Genomic DNA, 22,758 nt, shown 5'->3' on the forward strand with positions numbered 1-22,758 from the left:
CAGGCACAGCGTGAAGATACCGTGCTATGAATGTTGCCTTCCTGGTGCACAGACACTCTGTTATTCACCGATGGCCATGGAAACCGATGGTCATTCGTTCAATGCGGCGTCAGGCGAGCGCCCGCCAGTTTTATGTCGTCACGAAGAACATTGCTGTCACGTGATCTCGCGTGACCGGCTATCTGTTGTTTTTGCTAAAGTACACCGCACGCGGTGTATTGGAGGCCGAACCAACTGACGTGTAATGAATGTATGTACATGTGAGCCTCTTCAGGCAAACCAGGAGTGACTGATCTTTCCAAATAATCAACTGGTAAATCTAACTGGCTCAGGCACGTTTCCGAAGCGTTTAGGTGATTTGTTGAAATCTTCCGAGCGTAGAAATGCACGCGTTTGTGCCAGATCAATGGACATGCGATAAATTTTTCAGGAACATCCTGAAACAAGCATTTCTGGAATATGTTGTAAATACACCTTGGCTGCACGTAATCGCAGCCACACAGCCAAGACGAGGTCAATGTGACCGATGAAACCCAACGCCACGCCATCAATGAATATATCATCGTATTGAGTTGGGAATGGGGAAGCTCGAGACCCTCAACCTGTGCCTTGTATCTCCCAAACTCACAGGGGAGCACCCCAGACTTGTAGGAGGACTCTCGCACGACAGGTCCTCCTCCGTTAAGAAAGCACGCCCATGCGAAATTGTGAGCACCGCAAACAGTAAATACAATCAAAAGAAATGCAAATTTAACATGCAAAGCTCACTTTCCAATTGCTAACTACCCATCTTATCCTGCATGATACTTAAGTTGACAAGTACAAATGGAAGCATGTGACTTATAGCCGACCTTTAAATTTGCTCGGGACGCGACACAGAATGCCTCAAATCCGGGGCGGAATCAGCATCTGTGGATACCACAATCAGCTCAATCTCGGGCAGAGCCCCCAACTGTTCTCGCGAGACCACACCTCTGACACCAGCCCACATGCCCAGCCATTGCACAGCGTCGGGCGTCTGCCTGCTCACCAGTAGCGCTTCTCCTTACAACTGCATCCGTCCTGATAGCTCAGTTGGTCAGAGCGCTCGGCTCTGACGGGCCCAGCTATGACAGCGCGGGTTCGAATGGCTCCAGGCACTCACTGTTTGCTCCTGGCGGGATGGTTTGTGGCCAGTGGCAGCAGCCGCACTAAGGTTCAGGTGACGTCACAGGGCAGGATGGGCCGTGCCAAGCATTGCGGCACGGTAAGCATTCGCCACAAAGTTCTGCCGTTGACCTGGAATTTCACGATCGGATCGTGAAAATAGGACTCACGCTCAAAGACTGCTGAAGGTCGGCATGGGTTCCAGAAATTCATCCAATCAAAAGGGTTTTGATTAAATCGTTAACTTAAAACTGTCTAAAAGTAGCATTAGCTCGCCTGTCCGGCTGCGTTTATCGCCCATCGTCGGCTTGAGAACCAATGACACTGCCCCGGACCACGCTATCCCGTCTAATCAGTGGCGCAGCCAAGATTTCGCTCAAAAAGGACCAAACCAGATCGTAGGCGGTCCTTCCAGCCAGGAGGCTCGTCTTCGTCCATGGATGACCGCGTTTTTTTACTTGGAAGCTCTTCCGGTCGGGATGATGTTTTCAGGCCTCGGGGTGTTGTCCCGGCCTTGGCGCCGGGATGTTGTTTATTTTAGGAGCCCCACGGGATGCCACTCAGCCAAAAAACGGCAGAACCTTCAGCCACGAGGCTCTCCATGCCTCCAGGGGTATGGCCTCCAAATCCTCCTCCCCCCCGACCCCCTCTGCCTCAGGTACGCCACTAGCTGCGACACACAGCGTGGTGTCGACAAGCGAACTTGTGACGTCACGCCGTTTGGCGCCATCCAGTGGTCGGTTCAGTGGTTCCGTGGAAAAGTACCTGACTGGCGCCCGGCGCGTGGCGACCGCAGGTAACTAGACGTCCCGCAGCGCAAGCATCCAACTCGAAACAAGCTTACCCAGCTCACATGGGCTTGTGAAGGATGGCTTGCCTGATCGTCGAAAATCTGACCGACTCTACGACCTCAGGTCACTGAGGAACGTACATTTGGACGTCTCTGTCGGTAGGCCTCCACTCTTCAGGCCTTTGACCGCAGCGATGCTCATTTCACAGCGGCGAGGCGACGCTGGCTGGCAGGGAGCTGGTAGCTCTTCGACAGTTCATCGTTGAGGACCCAAGGCCCTGACTCCGTCAGTGTGCATCGAGAGCTCTGAGTTCCCGTTAGTGTGGACCTAGAGCTCTGAGTGTCCGTCAGTATGGACCTAAAGCTCTGACTGCCAGCCAGTGTGGACCTAGAGCTCTGAGTGTCCGCCAGCATGGACCTAAAGCTCTGACTGCCGGTCATTGTGGGTTTAGGGCTCTGACTGTCCGTCAGTATGGACCTAAAGTTCTGAGTGCCCGTCAGTGTGGACCAAGAGTTCTGAGTGCCCGTCAGTGTGGACCAAGAGCTCCGAGTGCCCGTCAGTGTGGACCAAGAGCGCTGACTGCCCGTCAAAGAGGACCTGGAACTCTGGCTTCCCGCCGTTGTGAACCTAGAGCTCTGGCAGTCCGTCAGTGCAGACCGATAGAGCACACTGTCCATCTTTCTGGACCTGGGCTCTGACTGCCCGTCGGTGTGGACCTTCAGTCCGGACTGTCGGACTGCGCTGACCTAGGACCCTGCCCTCCGTCGGTGCGAACACATGGAGGCCCCTCAATGTATAACTAGAGCACTGCTTGTCTGCCATTGGGAGCCTAGTGCCCCGACTGCCCGTCATGCTGTGGGGACATAGCATCGCGGCGCTAGCCGTGCAAGCCTGAAAGGTCACAATTTCATTGATCATGCCGACAGTGTGCGAGGTCCCGGTCTTTTACAGCCCCTGGGATGGTCCTATACACGGCTGCCGCTGGCGCTGGCGCTTCGGATAAGTGGAGGCTAGGGACAAGCAAAGCAGAAGCGAAATGCGAAACACCGAATCGCATAGGGCGTCCAGCGATGTGCATCAGAATGAACTATTTTTTTCACGCTTGATAATCGACGTGGGTGGGTGTTGGTGCCAGCGCAAAAATAAACCCTTCAATGGTTCTGTGTTTAATGCATGGAATCCTTGAGTGATCCCTAAAGTTCGTGTGGCGTTCATCAGCACACCGGCCATGTCTCGCGTTGAGGTTTTTCGCGTATACCTTCAGCGTGTGTTCAGTGGGCATGCCTCGTGAGTTCGATTCCTGCCAAGAGCGCCACATTGAACAGACGTTCAAACGCCGATTTGTGTTTGGTACGCGGCGACGGCGCCGAGTCCGAAGCTGAGCCCCTCACAGCATTACCACTCATCTATGTGCAGCAGACAGAGTCACTTAAGTGACGGCGTTCTTGGCCTCGAGTGGCCGCAGACTGTACCATGACCTCATCGGCCTCCCTCGCCCCAATTTAGGGGAAAACTTAACGCTGTCGGCTGTGACATGACGCTGAATAATGAGAATAGCTCATGGATTGCCTGATTACTGTGTTATCAAAAGGCGGGGTTTAATTTAGTCAGCAGGCTGGAATACTTGTGTGATACGCAGATTGGTGAGGTTTTGACGCATGAGGCTAAATCGAGCACGAATTCTGATTTCGATACTACGGGGAAATATCTCTCTTGCGACCGAATAAACGACTTGAGAACCCTCCTAAAATGATGAAGAATCTGTTGATCTTTTTTTGTACCGCGCCAGCCGTCGAGATCCAGTTAGCAGCACAAACTGCTGGTCAGTTCAGGTCGCTGAGCCATTACCTGCTGGTCAGTTAAGGTCGCTGAGTCATTACCTGCTGATCAGTTCAGGTCGCTGAGCCATTACCGGCTGGTGACGCCATTAGCCCATTCACTTGACGCAGACTGGAATGACTGAGGTCATTACCATTCGTAAACCCTCGCGACGATTCCATTGACATTTATTCCGTGACCTGTGCAGTGCATGGCAGGTATAAAGCGTGCGACCTCGAGTGCTATGACCGCGGTATTATTCACCAGGCTGTGGGAAAATTCGTGATTGTGCATGGTGCATGGCCGCTCGTGCAACATGATGCGCGGCTGCTGGCGCCGGGGCTGAATATCCTAGGCGGCCTGGCTCTCCTCAGACAACAATAGCAGTACATGTGTAATGCATAACAGCTTTGTGGCAGCCCCTACAGATTCTGGGCCCCTGTCCCGTACGGAAACATTCAGAGTCGTGATCGGTAGTGACGTAAAAACTAAAACATGCAATAGCGCTCTAAAGAACTGTGTGTGCACCCGTCCAGGTTCTGGGCCCCTGTTCCGTACGGAAACATTCAGCGTCGTGATCGGTAGTGACGTAAAAACTAAAGCATGCAACAGCGCTCTAAAGAACTGTGTGTGCACCCGTCCAACACGAAAAAGCAGCCTGAAGCTGTCAACTGTGCGTGCAAATCACGGCTAGCAGCGCACCATGCATCGACCTTTAGCAGCGCACCATGCCTCGACCTTTAGCAGCGCACCATGCCTCGACCTTTAGCAGCGCACCATGCCTCGACCTTTAGCAGCGCACCATGCCTCGACCTTTAGCAGCGCACCATGACTCGACCTTTAGCAGCGCACCATGCCTCGACCTTTAGCAGCGCACCATGACTCGACCTTTAGCAGCGCACCATGCCTCGACCTTTAGCAGCGCACCATGCCTCGACCTTTAGCAGCGCACCATGCCTCGACCTTTAGCAGCGCACCATGCCTCGACCTTTAGCAGCGCACCATGCCTCGACCTTTAGCAGCGCACCATGACTCGACCTTTAGCAGCGCACCATGACTCGACCTTGAGAAGCCGACTGTTCGGGGTCGGAGTCCCAAGCGTTGCCACAGTCGACGAGCGTGATGACGGACAATCTGGCGCGGCTCGCCGGCCGCGGCCCGTGCGCAGTGACCATCGCCCCGCTGGTCAGTGTTTCAAGGAGGCCGAGACAGCGGCCGTGGTTGGGGCTGATCGATCCGGCGGTGGCGGCGGCGAATGAGCTATTATTGCAGCCTGCAAACGTGACGTGGCCAGATACCGCGGCTCCCTCCCCCGCCAGGAGTTCTGCAAAGGTGCGTGTTCAGCTGACGGGGAGGGGAAGGTACGGGGGGGGGGGGGGCGCGTACGATTCGTCACCACCGGGCCGTGGCGGTGACGCCGAAATAGGCGAAAACGCCGCAATGGAATGCAGTGAGTAGGCTTCCGAATTATAGTTTGTCGTAGCTCACGGAATCTCCCCCTATCCCAATATACGTGTAGTATTATTGGCCGCTAAAAGGCTTGGGATCTGTAATCATAGGCTTGCGTTAACGCATTTGATTGAAAGTAATCATTCTCTGCAGTATTTGCGTGGCGCTGTAGGTCGACTGCCATGACCTCCACTTCGCCGTGAATGACGAGCGTATTTTATCACTTTCGATGTCTGCAGCAGAATTTGAGGACCTAAGATTACCAAAAACAAGGCCAATAGTGCCCTTCAAAGAGCAGGAATTATGTTTTCATAAAGTACTTTTCTTTCCAGAGAAACGCTGACTAGCGGGAAAGCAGGGTACAGGGGCCGCGTTTCACTTCCTTTCGTGGGAATTTAAAGGCGACTCCATGCGCTGTGTGGAAATTATTGACCTGAAAAGGGGCTTGGCCCACCCAATTTTGGGGAAAGCTCCTACATCCTTGTGACCCGGTTTGACCTGCTCCTTAAGGACGTGACCACTGGACTAGTGATCCGTGACTCTGTGGATGCAACAGCTGCTCTGAAAGCCCATGTCCTGTTGATACGAGAACTGAACTGTTATTCCGTTGCAATGCTGAAAACAGTGCTTCCGGACCTTTTTCTGAGGGCAAAGTTCCTCAGTTGATCATCCGTGCCCACCGCAGCGACCATCAACGGACTGATGGCTCATGTCATGTGGAAATGAGGAGTGGATCGATGACCCCTTCCACATGTGGACACCACTAACATGACACGGGTGAGACCATCAGTGCGGAGGTCGTGCCCTTAAGGAGCTGATCAAAAGCCTGGTGTTCATGACCACAGGACTCCTCGTGCTTGAAGTTAAGTGGTGTTAATCTACTTACACAGATAACGGCCATTTAACACCGCATGCCAATTATAGCCATGAGCAAATGACCGTCACATGGCATGTTTTTTCCTCACGGTATGTTTTCTCCACACGATATGCTTTCTCCACACGGTATGTTTTCTCCACACGGTTTGTTTTCTCCACACGGTTTGTTTTCTCCTCGCGGTATGCTTTCTCCTCACGGTATGCTTTCTCCTCACGGTGTGTTTTCTCCTCACGGTATGCTTTCTCCTCACGGTATGCTTCCTCCTCACGGTATGTTTTCTCCTCACGGTATGTTTTCTCCACACGGTGTGTTTTCTCCTCACGGTATGTTTTCTCCTCACGGTATGTTTTCTCCACACGGTGTGCTTTCTCCACACGGTGTGCTTTCTCCACACAGTATGTTTTCTCCACACGGTATGCTTTCTCCACACGGTATGTTTTCTCCACACGGCATGTTTTCTCCTCACGGTATGCTTTCTCCTCACGGTATGCTTTCTTGACACGGTATGCTTTCTCATCACAGTATGCGTTCTTCACACGGTATGTTTTCTCCTCACGGTATGTTTTCTATTCACGGTGTGTTTTCTCCTCACGGTAGGTTTTCTCCACACGGTATGTTTTCTCCTCACGGTATGTTTTCTTGGTCCATGGGTGACGTTGTGTATACTGGAGGGAGAACTGCATCCTGCCAAACCTGACTCCATCATTTTCTGACAGGCTCATACGCCAAAGCTGTTGACATGCTCCCCACATGCACGAGCTCAAGTACTTTCAAGCGAAAACGTGTTATTAATAAACTTCGAGAGCCCCTTTATCCACACGCGACTTAACTAGGCTGCAATGTACTTTGTTACTTCACAATTTTTCGTACCTTGAAAACATTTTACAACGAAGACAAGTGAAAATAATGGCATGCAACTTACTTGTCTGGCCAGCACAATACCTTCCTTGTTTTAAGACGTAGTTTAAGAAGGAGTGCACGGTAAAGGCCAATGCTCACTAACAGGGGCAAAAATGCCTCCTTGGCTAATATACGACGAGTTATGCGAGAATGACATGCGTTGTAAATTGTTAATGGTACGCTGTTCGTGTAAATAAATGATTGCAATTAAATCATAGAATACTACAATCTAGAAAATGTTTAAACAATACTAAGCTTGAGTATTTTCAAAAAGTTTTCAGGATGGTCTTCGCAAATCACATAAAAATTATTGTACGAAGCCAGCAAGTCAGAACTCGTGGCCTTTATTCTTTGCATGATTCATCGCTCGAGTAGCATTAGTAAAATGACAGAGATTGGGTTGCTGCAAAATGCTGCACGCTCGATCAATAGAGCCGCAGGACCTCCTGCACGTTGCTGCCGACTGCACTGCATGGGAGGGAGCCAGCCTGTCGAAACGACCGTCGCAGAAACACTGCAAGCATGACAGACGCTGGCTTTCAAAGCCCGGAACGTTGTCAGGGACAGCACGGCAGCTCCCGGACCAACACCGGTTTTTAGTTATGGGTGTTATGCCATGACTTCGCGCCAGCGTCGGCTACGGCGAAGGCGCTTCGTGAAAACTCGCACGTGTCGGGCATTGTTGGCCAGTTCACAGCCCGCCGCAGCGTATGCGTGGGATGCAGGACACTAGCGTCGGATGTATTCGCTGAATCGGCCAAGTCGGCGGACGCCGATGAAATGTGCTATGACACACAGGATCAAAATACTGTTACCGATTCACTTACCGGGCCGCCGTTGCCACTTAGTTTAGCAGCGGAGACGTTATTGCTTGTTTCACGCAAGCGGCTCCTTGTTTTCACTGAGGCGTGTGCGAAATAAAAGCAAACACAACGCATCCACCAGTCGGATCCCGCAAGGCGCAGCTGCAGTGTTTTATTTTTAGACCTGCCACCAAAAGATTGCGCGGATGGTGAGTCAAGGCCTGTTTACACCATGCGAACGGGCCGCGGAATCCGCTGCAAGTTCTGCAATCGCTGTTGTGGACCAGAGGTACCGAAGTTGAGTCCGCAGGTCCGCAAAGCGCGGGTAAGAAGAGCTAGAAGGGGTACCTCCAGCGTGAACAGCTGACTACAACATCTGCAGCGGATTTTGCGGCCAGTCCGCAGGGTGTGAATGGTGTTTAGTGGTCTTCATATAATTCTAATCCTATAAAAGTTGGGCTTAGACCGCAGCAAGATCCTGACCGTGTCAAGTCAACAGGGACCTCTGCCTGGTACCAGTTGCTGCCATTGTTACCTACCCGGTGGCTTTGAACTGTGCTGCGCGGTCACAGCACTGTTACACTCACAGATTGCAAGGTGTAAGTACACACGACCGTGCACCGTATATTATTCATAATGTGTGGCATATAGCGGTACGCCACGCGCCAGCCCAGTTGCGCCAAGTTCCATGACAACCGCTCAAACAGTTGGGCACGCCGTCGCTCTGGGAGCAATTTTCAGTTTTTCTTTGTTTAATTAGTTTCGTGTTGCATTGGACGCGAGCCAAAACATTGCCGGTGAGCAAACAAGCAAACTGTTTGCCTCTGACCAACATGGCCAGCGGCCATCCGCAGCTAAGGTCATGTGGTGTCAGAGGGCAGGTCGGACCATGCCGAGCATTGTGGCACGTTAAGGCTTCGCCTTGACGATCAATTGGCGGGGTTAGGGCTCACGCAACAGGCAATAATAAGCTTGGACGGTGGTGCCCGCAAATCCATCCCATGAAAAGGTTTGGAGTATCCCGCGACAATTTTACGCTGATAATCCTGATGCTCAACTTTTAGACTTTCGTTAGCCACCGGGTTCCGAGTAATAATTTGCCATTTGCACCCTAACCTGTAACTGTTCTATTTCGGTTGTGTCAAGTGTGGGCATATTTTGGCCCTCTGCGACTCACAGTCTCAGTCGCCAGACCTGTGACCTGTAAAGACCACCAGACCAGACCTGTGACCTGTAAAGACCACCAGACCAGACCTGTAAAGTGGCGACACCGAAGCTGGGCCGGTTCAGTGCCACCCGCATTCGCTATTTCCAAATCGTGGCATCACTTCACATCCGGTGGCGTTACTTCACACTGATAGGTAATGCCACCGGAGCTGGGCTGATCCACAGCTACTCACGTTCTCTATTTCCAGCTCGTGGCTTCACTTCACATCCGGTGGCGTCACTTCACACTGATAGGTCATGTCACCGGAGCTGGGCTGATTCACAGCTACTCACGTTCTCTATTTCCAGCTCGTGGCTTTACTTCACATCCGGTGGCGTCACTTCACACTGATGGTAATGCCACCGGAGCTGGGCTGATCCACAGCTACTCACGTTCTCTATTTCCAGCTCGTGGCTTTACTTCACATCCGGTGGCGTTACTGCACATTGTGAAGTAATGTCACCAGAGCTGGGCTGATCCACGGCTACTTACGTTCTCTATTTCCAGCTCGTGGGTTTTGAGCAGCAGCTCCAGCAGCTCCCGCTGCTCGTCAGTGGATATCTTCTCCGGCAGCGCCTGTAAAGGCCACGGAGAGCTGAGTCCAGCACCAGTCTGCTGACCACGAAGCAGACGAGCGTGCGACAGACCCTGCGGTTCCGGGTCAGCGCTAGCGCACGCACGCAAAACAAACGAGCGCGGAGCAGACGTGGGTCTGAGCTCGAGAGTCCACGTCCGAGTCCGAGTCCTGTTGTCTTGAATCTCAGTCTGAGCCCCGAATCCACTGGAGTCACGTCACAAGGTCCGAGTCTAAGTCGGCTCGGTTCCACGACTCACAAGTCCGGCTCAGCGCCCATATGGCGCCGATCCGCTCGTTGTGAGCCGGAAATGACAGATATGCGTGCTGCGCTGCCATATAGCTCAGCCAGAGCCCGAGAAAACCCGCAGCTAGACTTGGTAATGTAAGCTCGAGATAGCATCTCAGCTCGAGATAGTATTTCAGCTCAAGATAGTATCTCAGCCGGAGATAGCATCTCAGCTCGAGATAGTATCTCAGCCAGAGATTGCCTTCACATTCGCATGCCTTCACGTCTTGCCTTCACACCCCAGGAAGATCCCTGATCTGTACCTCACTGTGCCCCTCCCCCTCCCCCAGCTCGAGGTGATGCCCCGAGCTAGAGTTGGGCGCCCAGCTCCAGGTGACCTCTCAACTCAAGGTGACTTCTCCACAGCTCGAAGTGACCCCCAGCTCAAGGCGAGCCCTCACCTCGCGGTGACCCTCAGTTCAAAGCGTCCCCTCGCCTAGCTCGAGGTGACCCTTCCCCCAGCTCAAGGTGACCCTCCCCCATTTCTAGGTGACATCCTCCCCATCTCGAGGTGGCCTCCAGCTCTAGGCGAGCCCTTAGGTCGAGGCGACCGCTCAGCTCGAGTCCCCCGGAGCCCCATGCGACCTTCCAGGAGGCGCCCCATCCCCAGCCGAGTCCAGCCCTCAGCTCCAAGCGACGAAAGCGTCCCGAGCGACGGCGACCATAACAATCAGGTAATGGCTGCGGGCGCCGTTAAATCGCTGCCGTGTGCCGCTGTCGCGTGGAGACCGTTACCTGGCCTAGACCCGCCCGGTCAATACTGTGTAGTTCAACCATGGCGGGCGCGGCCTGCCGAATTCATCGCCCGCCGCCCGCCCGCCGGCACCGGGCTGGAGCAGGTGCAGGGGAGGGGAGGGGGCGACGGTGTCGGGAGCCCACAGCTGCCGCTGAGACGTCTGGGAGGGGAGGGGGCGGGAGGAATGACGGCTTTGGTGACGTGAATCGACGGGATGCTGCTCTTCATTATCTGTGCGGCAATAATCGTACGAGCCTCTATTTGACGAGTGCTTTCAAGCGGCGCAAAAATGTCAGGCAGCCAACGGGTACTTTGTGCTGTGAAAATGGTAGGAATTGACTAAAAGTGGCGTCGGAAACAGTATTGCGACCATCGTAGCAGCACACCCACCTCTTCCATTCTGCTTGCCTTTCCTTTCAACTCCGCGAGGTCGGCTTCCACATTCTTGCGGATGCCCTGGTACCTGGGAATAATTGTACGCTGTCATCGAAGTCCTCTGCGCAGACTGCACAGGTACCGATAAGCCATTGTCACCGAAGGCACTCAGTCCAGAAGTCAAAAGCTCGGTGACCGCTTTATGCCTCCATGCCAGTTTTATCGCCTTGCGGGGCGATCTGTCAGCTCGGTCATCAGAGCCAGTTTTGCCTTCAAAGCGCGGCGCCTACAGGCCTCTGCCATCCGTCTGTGATCGGCTGACCTTTGCTCTTCCTCCTGGATGTAGTGCAGGTCGTCCCAGGCCTGCGCCATCTCCTCCGACATTTCGTCATCGGAGCCTGCCCACATTCCACACGTCGGATCAGTCGTTTGAATGGCGTGAATCGCCCTGACAACGGTGACGACGGTGAACGCTGTTTTTCTTGGGAGGCGGAGGACGGTGGGCCATACCTATGGACTAACCCATTTGTGGGCGTACTTTCGAGGTAAGTTTCGTCATTTGTTCTGTTCAGGCCCATTCTCCCCGGCTCATTTTGCGAAATTGTACCCCCAGACATGTTGAACGTGTGGTTAACGTCAGCCTGCGCAAACGCTTGTGGTAACGCCGCACGCAGATGATCACCGACACAAGTGACAAAAGTCTGACTCTGTCGCGTCTTGAACCCACGCCCTCTGACAGACACCGCTGAGGCATCACTGGCCCACCGATTAGGGCGACGCTGAGTCAGCCGACCTTTCTGGCGGTGCTCGGTCTCGTGCTGGTCCCGCGTCGCCTTCTCCTCCCCCGCTCCGGACCGCTTGCCGCCGTGGATGGCCCGGACCTGCTCCAGCTCGTTGATCAGCGTCGTCTGCTTCTCGAACTCCATCGCCAACCACAGCAGCACGTTGTCGACCTCCATGAGCTGTTTCCTGGTCCGGAAGTTTGCCGGTCAGAGGCAGGACCAAAAGTTACACGTGCGGTTGTACGCCTCCATGCAACATTCCGGTCGACACCAACAAGTAATGGTAATGGAAATTTGGCGAGCGATACAATCACCTGGCGACCAGGTCACCAATAATTTTTTATAATAGATAATAATTAGAAATATGCGTTGATAGGTAGTTGATTATGAAGAAATTAATGAACAAGTAAATAATGATTGGTGACTGAATAATTATTGTCGTGCTGTAAATAAAACCGAAAGGAATCAAATTACCTATCTGTAATGTAATATCAAGTATAGATTACCCCTTGGCCATTCATGATTTTCATTAACCGGTTCCAAGCCGTCAGCTACCCTTTATTATCCACCTACCGGCTGGGAGGCCTGCCATGGGCGTCCCAGCCGACTCCGCCGCCGCCGGCGGACGGTGCCCACCTGTGCTCCATCTGCTCCTTGAACGATTCAACCAGCTCGTTGCGCAGGCGGCGCAGCTCCTCCTCCTGCTCGTGGCTGCGCGGCTGCGAGGTCAGGTCTGGCTCGTTCTCCTGCGCGGGCGGAATACGCCGTCACCGCCGCGCTCCAGACGTCAGCATCAGCCGACGGGCCCCGCTGCTGGCGTGTGCTGGCTTGTGACGTCACGGGGGAGTTCCCGCTGCGCTCCGGGCGTCAGCAGCAGCGGGCAGGCCCCGCTGCTGGCGTGTGCCGGCTTGTGACGTCACGGGCAGCATTGGGATGTGTGACATGCTCAGGGCAAACCGACCAATCAGGACGAACGAATTGACCAATCAGAGAGCCTCGTCATGAAATGCATCTGTGTTGCTCAGAACTTTTTCTTCCTTTTTTTCTTTGACTTTCTTCTTTATTTCTTCTACTTTCTGTTTCATTATTTTTATTTTGTTTTGTTATTTCGACGACAAGTCGTCGCGGGGGAAACACTTCAACTATCTAGTTGGCTGCTTGACAACACCGGAACGCTTTCCTAGCTGTGAGCCATGTTGCTGTACTGTCTAGCGTGCGTTGTGTGCCAGCTGCCACATCCTGGCCATGCCAGCTATGTCATTTAAGCTGGAGCCGCATATGTAAACCTCTCCCTGGCACGGTGTCGTCAACGTTTTAATGCTTTTGACGCTTGGAGCCTGAGCCATCACATCACACGGACGCAGCAGCATGCCCCAATAAGGCGTAAGTATAAATATGAGAAGCTGATCGGAATTGCTTACGCACAGTTGCCCGTGCATCGTAGAATCACTTGATTTCCGCACCGACAGACGAAAAAGGAAATGTAGCACCGGTAGTAGCAACACACCTTGCAAGTACTTGCCATCACATAGTGAATTCTGGAAGCTATGTCCACTATCCGTGGCTTCTATTCGGCATTCGCTCATGCTATGGAGAATTGCCAGGGAAGGATCTATCGAAGTCGAATCCCTGTCTCACAGTCAATGCGATGCACAATTCAATTCTGGTCGAAACTTTCCTGCCATGACACCCGCCAAACATTCGTCACAGCCACGAGCAGCGACGAATGGTACGCAGCGCACGGAATAAATTCTAGCCCGCTGTTTTTCCCGCATCAGGTTTGAGTGCCTGTCATTATCCTCACGCTCTGCAGTGCACACATAGGTCTTCAGTCATTAGTTCAAAACTTTTGCCTCTGGTTATTTCGCTGCGGGCACACGGCGAAAAAACAAACACTTGGGCGGAATCGATGATGTTTTTCCACACCGAGTTCCGATACGGTGCAGCCACCACTCATCACTAGCCCTACATTGAGTGGCTGCAAATATCTCTCGGTATTAATAGCGCATTCAGAGCACGAGGCCGACCGCAACAGTTCTGTTGCAATAACAATACCTCAGTGGAATGTCATGCAGAGACTTGTGTGACCGCGCTGTTGGGGATTGTGCTCAGGTTACACCACGATACAGGCGGGAGCTCGATGAAATTGCGCCGGTATCAGCAGGGTGTGAGTTGAGCGACTCGCTGTAGGGTCGTGCTATAGGTAATAAAAGACATAAAAGATACATATGGCTGATTGAAGTGTCCCCAGCTCTAAAATGGAAATATCAGCCGTTTGTATTTCCTGAATTGTGCATGACATTTAGCACCCAGTGGAATGCTTGATGAAAACAACCGTATAAGGGCAGATGAAAACTTGTTCTCGTTTTTGGTAAGCTGTTCATTTCTTCCTTTAGCAGTCCACTTATTTCAAAACTTGCAGCGAGATTTGCGATCGCTCGGACCATTCAATCGCCGATCCACGGCATCAGTCCATGTCCACCACGATGGGAACTGAATCAAGGACATGTCAACACGTACGGCACCTGCTGGCAGCATCGAAAGGATATACAACCATGCCCCGTTCGGCCGTGAACGACGACTATACGCTCGTTTCTCCCTAAGGTGTAACCACAGAGCCACGAATTGAAAGCCGGATGAAGGACGCTGACACACTTACGCGAGAGTCCATCTTCCCCTTCAGCCTGCCGATCTCGTTTTTCAGTTCGGCGATAATGTTCTGGTACTGCGACACCTGATGCGTAACGTCGAGCACGTTCCTCTTGACCTGCGCACGGGGAGCGATTAGCCAGAGTCACTGATCGCCATGGGTCAGAGCGACAATAAGGCCTGACGCAGCTGTGACCCGCCTGACGTCGGCCGCTGCGATCACGGTAGGGCTAAGCAGTGACGGTCAGTGGTGAAGGTTAACGGTCAAGGTCAAGGTCAAGGTCAAGATGCTGGCAGAAAATATGTGGTATTCCGCACTCCTGCTTTGTTTTCTTCATCGCAGAGGTGTGCAAAACTAACGCCGGTGGATTGGGACGCAAAGGGGGACAACCCCAACCACTTTGATAAAATTTAGAAACAAACAACCGGGAACAGCGCCACCAACTTTTTCAAGAGGAGTGAGCACATCTAAAAGCCTCGTAGGCAGATCTTTCTGCTTCGTAAGCAGATCTGTGGCCTCCTATCCCCCACCGTATCTATATTTTGTCCTTTAGACTTCGCCCGCTTTTCCATAAGGGCCTCTTGATCGCGTATATGTGACTGAAAAGACCTCCTCGTGGTCAGTCTATCTCCCATCTTGGCCTTCTCTTGGGCGGCCGTGACTTCCTGTGTTTTCACGAGGCCTTCTACGCATTTGATGTGCTGCCTTTGGATCATTTGGAGCCACCTGTCAACCATTATGGCCTGATGTTGGCAATTTATGGCGGTGCTGTAGATCTCTATGTCCCCGCGGTTCCTTTTATTTTGATGCAATATTTCCTAATGTTCCTTTGATTTGATACAATATTGTTTTCAAATATTTCCCATGCGTGGCTCCATGTCTGCATGATGGTTTAGGAAACTGAAGGTACGGGGTTTCATTCTCCGTGGTGCCCGCCCTTTCTGCCAGGGTGAGAGGCTGGCGACGCCATGTTGCCTCAGTGTGTCGTCAAGTCCCAAGGACGACGACGAGTCTGCATGATGGGACCTCCGGCAATGTCAAGTGGGCCAGAAAGATCTATTTACCCTTTGGCACAAGTCATAGGAGCGGCTTTCCCTCGCCCTCCTGGTAGCGCCGCCCCTGGATATGACCTTTTGTGAATTACAAGGAAAGAAACGACGCAAAAATACTTTTGCATGCCAGCGCCCAGAACATTTGGCGCCACGGGTGCAAAAACACAGAGCGCCACTACGTTTGCATTCAACTAAGGGATGCCATCACTGGTATCTGTCTGCAATCCAAATATTCTCAGACCGTGAGCACATTGCCCGGAGAAATTTCCAATTTCCCTTGCGATTTGCGGCTTGGCACAGCACCAGACACCGTATGACCCGACACCCAATGCAACTAGCATGCTGCGGCGAAGGGGGCTGCTTTCAAAACGAGCTCGGTTAGACACGACCTTGTTGGAGATGTTCTTGGCTCTGTCGGCGTACACCAGCGTGTTGAACGTCTCGTCTCTCTGCGCCATGGCTGGACTGATGTGCGCGATCATGACTGTCCGACAGTTGCCCGAGAGGGCGTCCTTCAGCAGCCTGGAAAAGCAGACGTCAGCTGAAGTCCCTATTCACGCCGTTGCACAGCTACTCTGAATGGTATAATTCAAAAGACTTGAGTTGCGGAATCTACAGCAGCAAAGGACAAACGAGGTGTAGTGAGTAATTGAGGTTTTATGGCATGTGAGAGATCCGTACTGGACCAGCCCGGTAGGGACTCTTTTCCTGTTTTTGCATGAGGGCACAGATACCTCCGTGACCTTGCAAGTTGCGTACATCGAGCATGCATCTAAAAACACATCCCAGGAACGGCACTGGCAAGACGCCGGCGCCAAAGCTTCTCACTAAGGCACACGGCGAGGTCGCCTCAAAGACTCGACATTTTACTACGGCGCTGATGGCATGTGAAAAGATAAGCCGATGGAGCGATTAGTCTGTCAGGTAGGTATACTGTGCCGCAAGCCCTGGGATGCGCAGCGGGACAGTATACCAGCGCAGTTAACACAGCCTGGATGGCGTTTTCCAACGCGATGGCCATTGCAGAGGAGCTTGCAGAACTGGGGAAGATCCAATGGAACACTTTTGGCCTAATCCACTTGATGGAACTTCTGATCAGCCTCGTCAACAGCGTGCAGTGATGTGGAAGACCAACCGTTTTTGATGTGTATGTGAAGTTGCGAGTATGCGTTCTTTTTCCGGCGCAGGAGTCCAATTTCGAACATGGGCACGTGATGAGTCACACTCTTAATGTGTTTCCGATTCCTAAGACCTTCAGCCCGCCGCCATCAGTCTCGTGAGGTATAGCATGCGACAGAGGTCAAGCGAAGCATATCAAGCGGTCGAGGTTTCAAGACATTGAGAGATCCGCGGTCTCGACCCATCTGTCAAGGACTTTTCGTTAGGTTGCACGAGGGTCATTAGACCCCAGTAAATTTGAGAGCTGCGTGCACCGATCAATTATTTTAAGACGCGGCCGATCAGCGGCACCGACACGGCGCCGTCGCTAAAACTTCCCACCAAGAGGGCGCGTAGACCACCCAAGAACATGCGGATGCTGGCGCGTCGTCCCTGGCTGGTAGGTATACTGCGCCGCTGGGTTTGTAGCAGTGTTTGGCGGGACAGTATACCAGCGCAGTTAACACGACCGGGATAAGCGACAGGGACTACAATCCGGCATGCCCAGAGACATGCCTGTCCTCAGAGAACGTTAATCCACTTTATTTAAACCATCTTGAAACCCTCACCAATTGATTGATTCAGCATAACAAAGTGAACGTGGGTTGGAATAAAGTGACCTAACCTGAGGTAAAACATCTTAAAACGCAAGGGGAAAAGCGGACATCTCGGATCTCCTAGCCAATTTCTCCAATAGGCACGAAACCTTCGCCCCTCCATCTCCCATACATGGTTCCCAGAGGAAATTGCCAATATGGTGACCTTAGGTCTGGTTCAACGTCAATGATTTTCAAAAAATAAAAATTTACCGCTGACAAATAACCCATGTATCAGGGCCTATTGCTCCGATCAGTGCAAACCCTTCACTTCTCAACGCGTTTTTTCACCACTCGATTTTTTTACCATGCTCAATCGATTGGAGAATGTTTCAAAATGATAAGATGTACGGTTTCTAAAAACTAGCGCATCTTCTGGGTACGCCGATGTATTGTAGTCGGTGTACCGTTTGCATTTCTAGTTTGATTTAGTGCTTGCTTCTCGTTTGTTGAGTCACTTAGTTTGCGGTTATCTTTAGGTCTAATTTAGTGTTAGTCAATCCATGCTATTTTGGTATTCATTTTGTATTGCTAATTTTAGTCTCTGCTCTGTCTGTTTCCGCTCTGTTTAGTTCTAGGTCTATTCTGTCCAATTCCGAGGTTTCGTTGTTTCCCTGTCATCGTCCACGAGGAGTTGAGGCGCGGTGATGGCGATGGGCGGTCATCAAATATAGTGCACCTGAAACCTCGGTGTCTTCCACGTGGCGGCCGTCTACGGCATTATTTCTTTCCAGACGTTCCAAATGATGGTCATTGAAGAGAAGCTTGCACAGCTTAGTACGATTTAACGAAACACTTTTGGCCTTCTAAACTTGGTGAAGCGTCTTTCCAAACCTGGTGACAGCACGTGGTGAGATGTAGCATCTATTGTCATCTTTTTTCTCTCCTGGATGGGACAAATGTTAATGATGGGACACTTGATGGGACAAATGGGACAAATGATGGGACTCTTTTGGTAAAAATGCAACGGAGTGCTTCACGAATCATCTTTTCCTAATCCTCTTGTCAGAGCAAAATTGATCACGTGCAGCGTTTTATTTGACCGCGCGTTGACGCAGCAAGTAATGTATGGTGGAGCGTTACGTATGTATGGTGATCCATTGACAAAGGTGGTAAGCGGCAATCCGTGTAAAACGCTGCACCGTTACCTGGGCAGGTCTTTTTCCTCTCTCCTCTTGAACACTTCAAATTAAAATATTTGAAACCGTCCTCAACGCCGCTAAAAGCATAACGTACGGCTTCCACAGCATGACCAGCGGGTACGGATCTCCAAGTATGTTTTTATAGGCAGTGTCTGTAACTGATGTCCTCGAATGCACGCAACCCATTGGTTTCTTATAATGCTATCATGCCACGCTACCACGTCACTGCCACGCTATCGACTGGTTCGATTCTTTTCAATTATTTGAATCTCTGCTCCGTGCTCTGATAGTTCTAATGAAATATTCCGATCACGTGCTGCGTGTCCCCAGCGTGCGTTTAACCCCACATATGATCTCGCTCTGTGAAAAATGGATACACCTATAAAAATTTATATCAGAGGTTTTAAAGACACGAAAACACACTATCGCTTTTTGCTATCACCGGCACTGCTACCATGCACAGTGGCCCATGCAGCCAACGTCATTTCAACCAGTAATTAGTTGTGAGAAAACCGACCTGACATTTTACATTTCTAACAGCGCATTAGATTTCATGGAAGCAATGTGTTCACGATCTCCACGCTTATCTTTGCAGGGAGAGCAACTACGCTACTCAACGTTACTATTCACACACTTGCATCGGCTCAACAACGATGACGTCATATAAAACCCTATCGACATTCAATCAATGCTCAAGCTCTCTCCTTGAGTGCCTTGCGCATCAATGTTCCATTGACCGTGTCCACATCCCTTATGCTCTCTTCACTGCCCTGGTGCATACAAGGATCACATCCAGCAGCCTCAATGCTCGCCGTTCGCCTCCGCTGCGGGGGCGGCGATCCACATAGCATCAAGTGCTTCGCGTGCCAAGGCGATCCCATTCCGCGGCCGACACTGTCCAGCGGACAGCTGAATCGATTGGCAAATTGAGGAGAGGTCTTTCAGAAGCCGCGGCCCGAGGCGACGTCCACACCGCGTTCAAGGTTTGGCACTTAAACAGCCCGATAACGAGGACGGGTCAAGGGGGCCGTCCACCCGGCTGTGGATTGTTCGCGCCAGAATGTAAATTGCTGTAGGTGTGCTTTGCCCGAGTTGCTGCCATTTCACTGCAGAACTCTAGTTTCGTAGTGAGGTAGAAGTGGCGTTATCGGGCTTTGCTGGTGGCGGAAATGATGACAGAAGGAGAAGCTCCGATGCAATGCATATAGGTATATGAAGGAGCTGACAAAGAGTGCACAACTTTGTTACAAAAAAACGTCCATTTTAACGCGCTACGAGCACACAAAGTTTCTTACATGACGTATTAAACTAACAGCATCACATATTTAGTTTTGTAGTTAATGATGCATTTAGCGATGTTTTTTGATGAACTGCATGGCATTTTTGATAAAAGGGACACGTGCCTCCGATGTCACCCTCCGATGTCACCAGTCCCTTGTATCATATGTGTATGCAGCATTTGCTCAAATAATTGCATTGTAATGCTAGTTGTGCTAGGTCAGCATCGCATCTTTAAGGTTTTAATTACACTTAATAATCTCAGGCCACTTTGCGTCGCGGTGGACCATGCCGGCTTCCGCTGAGGCTTTAAAATTTTAGGCCGATAGCCAGGTTCGATCCCACGATCCTTCACACACTGTCACAGAAGGACGCGGCTTATCGTGTTTGGAGCATTTCGCGGTAGCACCTGGCGATCTCCCAGTCGCGACCGTGGAGACATTTGGCGCATTTCATGCCCCATCTCGTAGTTTTAAAAACCTATTTATGGATATATTTGCCACCCTTCCCGGCCTCACCTGCTGAGCCTAAAAGCGTGGTTACCCGCGCATTTAGCGCGCTTCACGGCCTCACCTGGTAAGCTTGGAGTCGCGGTAGTTGACGTATTTGGCGCCCTTGACGGCCAGCGCGTTGATGCAGTTGCCCAGAGCCAGCAGCGAGCGGTTGATGTGAGCCCCCTCTTGGAGCCGCTTCCCTTGGTTCTGTCAAATACGAGATGTTCGCGCGGTGTGAGGACGAGTGACTCATGTGGTGTGAGGAGGAGTGGCTCGTGTGGTGTGAGGAGGAGTGGTTCCTGTGGCGTGGGGACGCATGGTTCGTGTGTTGTGAGGACGAGCTGTTCGTGCGTTGTGAGGACGGGTGGCTCACGTGATGTGAGGAGGAGTGGCTCGTGTGGTGTGAGGAGTAGTGGTTCGTGTGTTGTGAGGACTCGTGGTTCGTGTGGTGTGAGGACGAGTGATTCGACGAGTGAGAGGACGAATGCTTCGTGCGGTGTGAGGATTAAGTGATTCATGTATTAGAGGCGAGCGGTTCGTGTGACGTGTACCGTGCATTTTTCGAAGATGTGCTGAAGGCGCCTTTGCACTAGGTAGCAGTGCTCCTCAGCTGAAATATCCTTTTCCAACGAGCTTTTATTCGCTCGCCGCAGTGGCATGGACACTTCAGGTTTTTGCTTTGCTCATTGCCCAACAGAGCCAAACCATTACAACCGGAGCGTGCTATAAAGTGTCGTGAGGTCATATGAGACTTGCCTCTCTTCCTTCACGCATTCAAAATACCAGCTAGCCCTGTACACTGCACTGCAACAGTTTTCTGCTTCAGGTAACTTCGGAAATAACATCCGCAACCGGTTCGATTTACTTCGTTCACCAAATTTATCCTGAGTCTACTAGCTGGATGGATTTCTGGCATGATAGGCAGATAAGCCGAGCCTGCTGAGTCAGCCGTGACCCCACCATCCGATCGTAAAATGTGAGGCCAGCACCACAAGTTTTGCCGCGAAAGCGTATAATGCGCCGCATTACTCGGCTCAGTCCGTCACGCCCTCCGCTCTGACCTTCAGCGCGACCGCTGCCATCGACTGCGGACCATCCCAATCAAGGTCAAATAGCGGGCGCCTGCAGAGACTCAAGCGTACTCCGTCTCGAGTGGGTGAGTCAGAAGGCAGGCGCTCACACCAACTGAGCTATCGGGACGAGCTATTGGCTATCTAACCAACTGAGCTATCGGGACGAGATATTGGCTATCTAACCAACTGAGCTATCGGGACGAGATATTGGCTATCTAACCAACTGAGCTATCGGGACGAGATATTGGCTATCTAACCAACTGAGCTATCGGGACGAGATATTGGCTATCTAACCAACTGGGCTATCGGGACGAGATATTGGCTATCTAACCAACTGAGCTATCGGGACGAGATATTGGCTATCTAACCAACTGAGCTATCGGGACGAGATATTGGCTATCTAACCAACTGAGCTATCGGGACGAGATATTGGCTATCTAACCAACTGAGCTATCGGGACAGCTATTGGCTATCTAACAAACTGAGCTATCGGGACAGCTATTGGCCATCTAACCAACTAAGCTATCGGGACAGCTATTGGCTATCTAACCAACTGAGCTATCGGGACGAGCTATTGGCTATCTAACCAACTGAGCTATCGGGACGGCCGGGCTGGGCCTGAAGTTGTGACCTCGCACTCCTTCTGGGCCTGCCGTTGTTAGCTGATGTGACCCCACACCCTCGGCTGAGAGCACAGACCCATACCTCGCCTCTCGCTGTGATGTGACCCCGCGCCCTCGGCTGAGAACACAGATCCATACCTCGCCTCTCGCCCTTACGTGACCCCGTACCCTCGGCTGAGAGCACAGATCCGGACCTCGCCTCTCGTCCTCAGCGTCGCGCCTCGGCCGCTCGCCGTAGACCGCTGGTCGCTCAGACCTCTGGTCACTCCCTTATTTCGACAACGATCACATCAAGCTCAGGCTTTTCGCATCACTGGGCCCCGCATCAGTACAGGCCAGCGACAAAACTTGCAAACCTGAGAAAGCCGGTATTGGCCAGCCATGCGCAGCTCGGTGCGCTCTACCCCGCGCGCCTCGTGGACTTGAATCGGATGTGCAATGCTGTCTGGGAGCAATGCTGTCTGGGTGCAGTGCTGTCTGGGTGCAATGCTGCCTGGGTACAATGCTGTCTGGGTGCAGTGCTGTCTGGGTGCAGTGCTGTCTGACGGCTGTTCGTGTTTGGCGCGGTCGGTTCACCTGAGAGCAGGCCACTTCCAACATTAGCCTTTATATATACCTTCATCGAAACATTGTTCCGTTAAATTGTGCTAAATTGTTATGTAAATCAAATTAAATAGTGTTAAATTAAGTCTATTAAACTTAATTTGTGTTAAAATGTGCTACATATCTAAATTAAATTAAATTACATTACATTAGATTAAATTAAATTACATTGTGCCATTGTTTCGTTAAGGCATGTTGCCAAAATATCAACCCAACTGTGTTTCCATTGTTCTGGTTTTTCTTCGAGGAATAAGGCTAATACTTCTGTCTTGTCTATGCGAATAATGTTCCTCGCTAATGCATAGAACAACGTACGTAGCTAAAAGACTTGTGTGAAATGCG

At 51.7% G+C, this 22,758-nt stretch overlaps 1 pseudogene; it reads right to left on the reverse strand.

Moving 5' to 3' along the window:
• The window catches only part of LOC119114209 (kinesin-like protein KIF19), a 39,307-nt pseudogene that overhangs the window by 10,762 nt on the left and 5,787 nt on the right, over positions 1–22,758 (reverse strand).

The sequence above is a fragment of the Pollicipes pollicipes genome, unplaced genomic scaffold (assembly GCF_011947565.3).
Source record: "Pollicipes pollicipes isolate AB1234 unplaced genomic scaffold, Ppol_2.1 Scaffold_7262;HRSCAF=8765_pilon_pilon_pilon, whole genome shotgun sequence".
Lineage (NCBI taxonomy): Eukaryota > Metazoa > Arthropoda > Thecostraca > Pollicipedomorpha > Pollicipedidae > Pollicipes > Pollicipes pollicipes.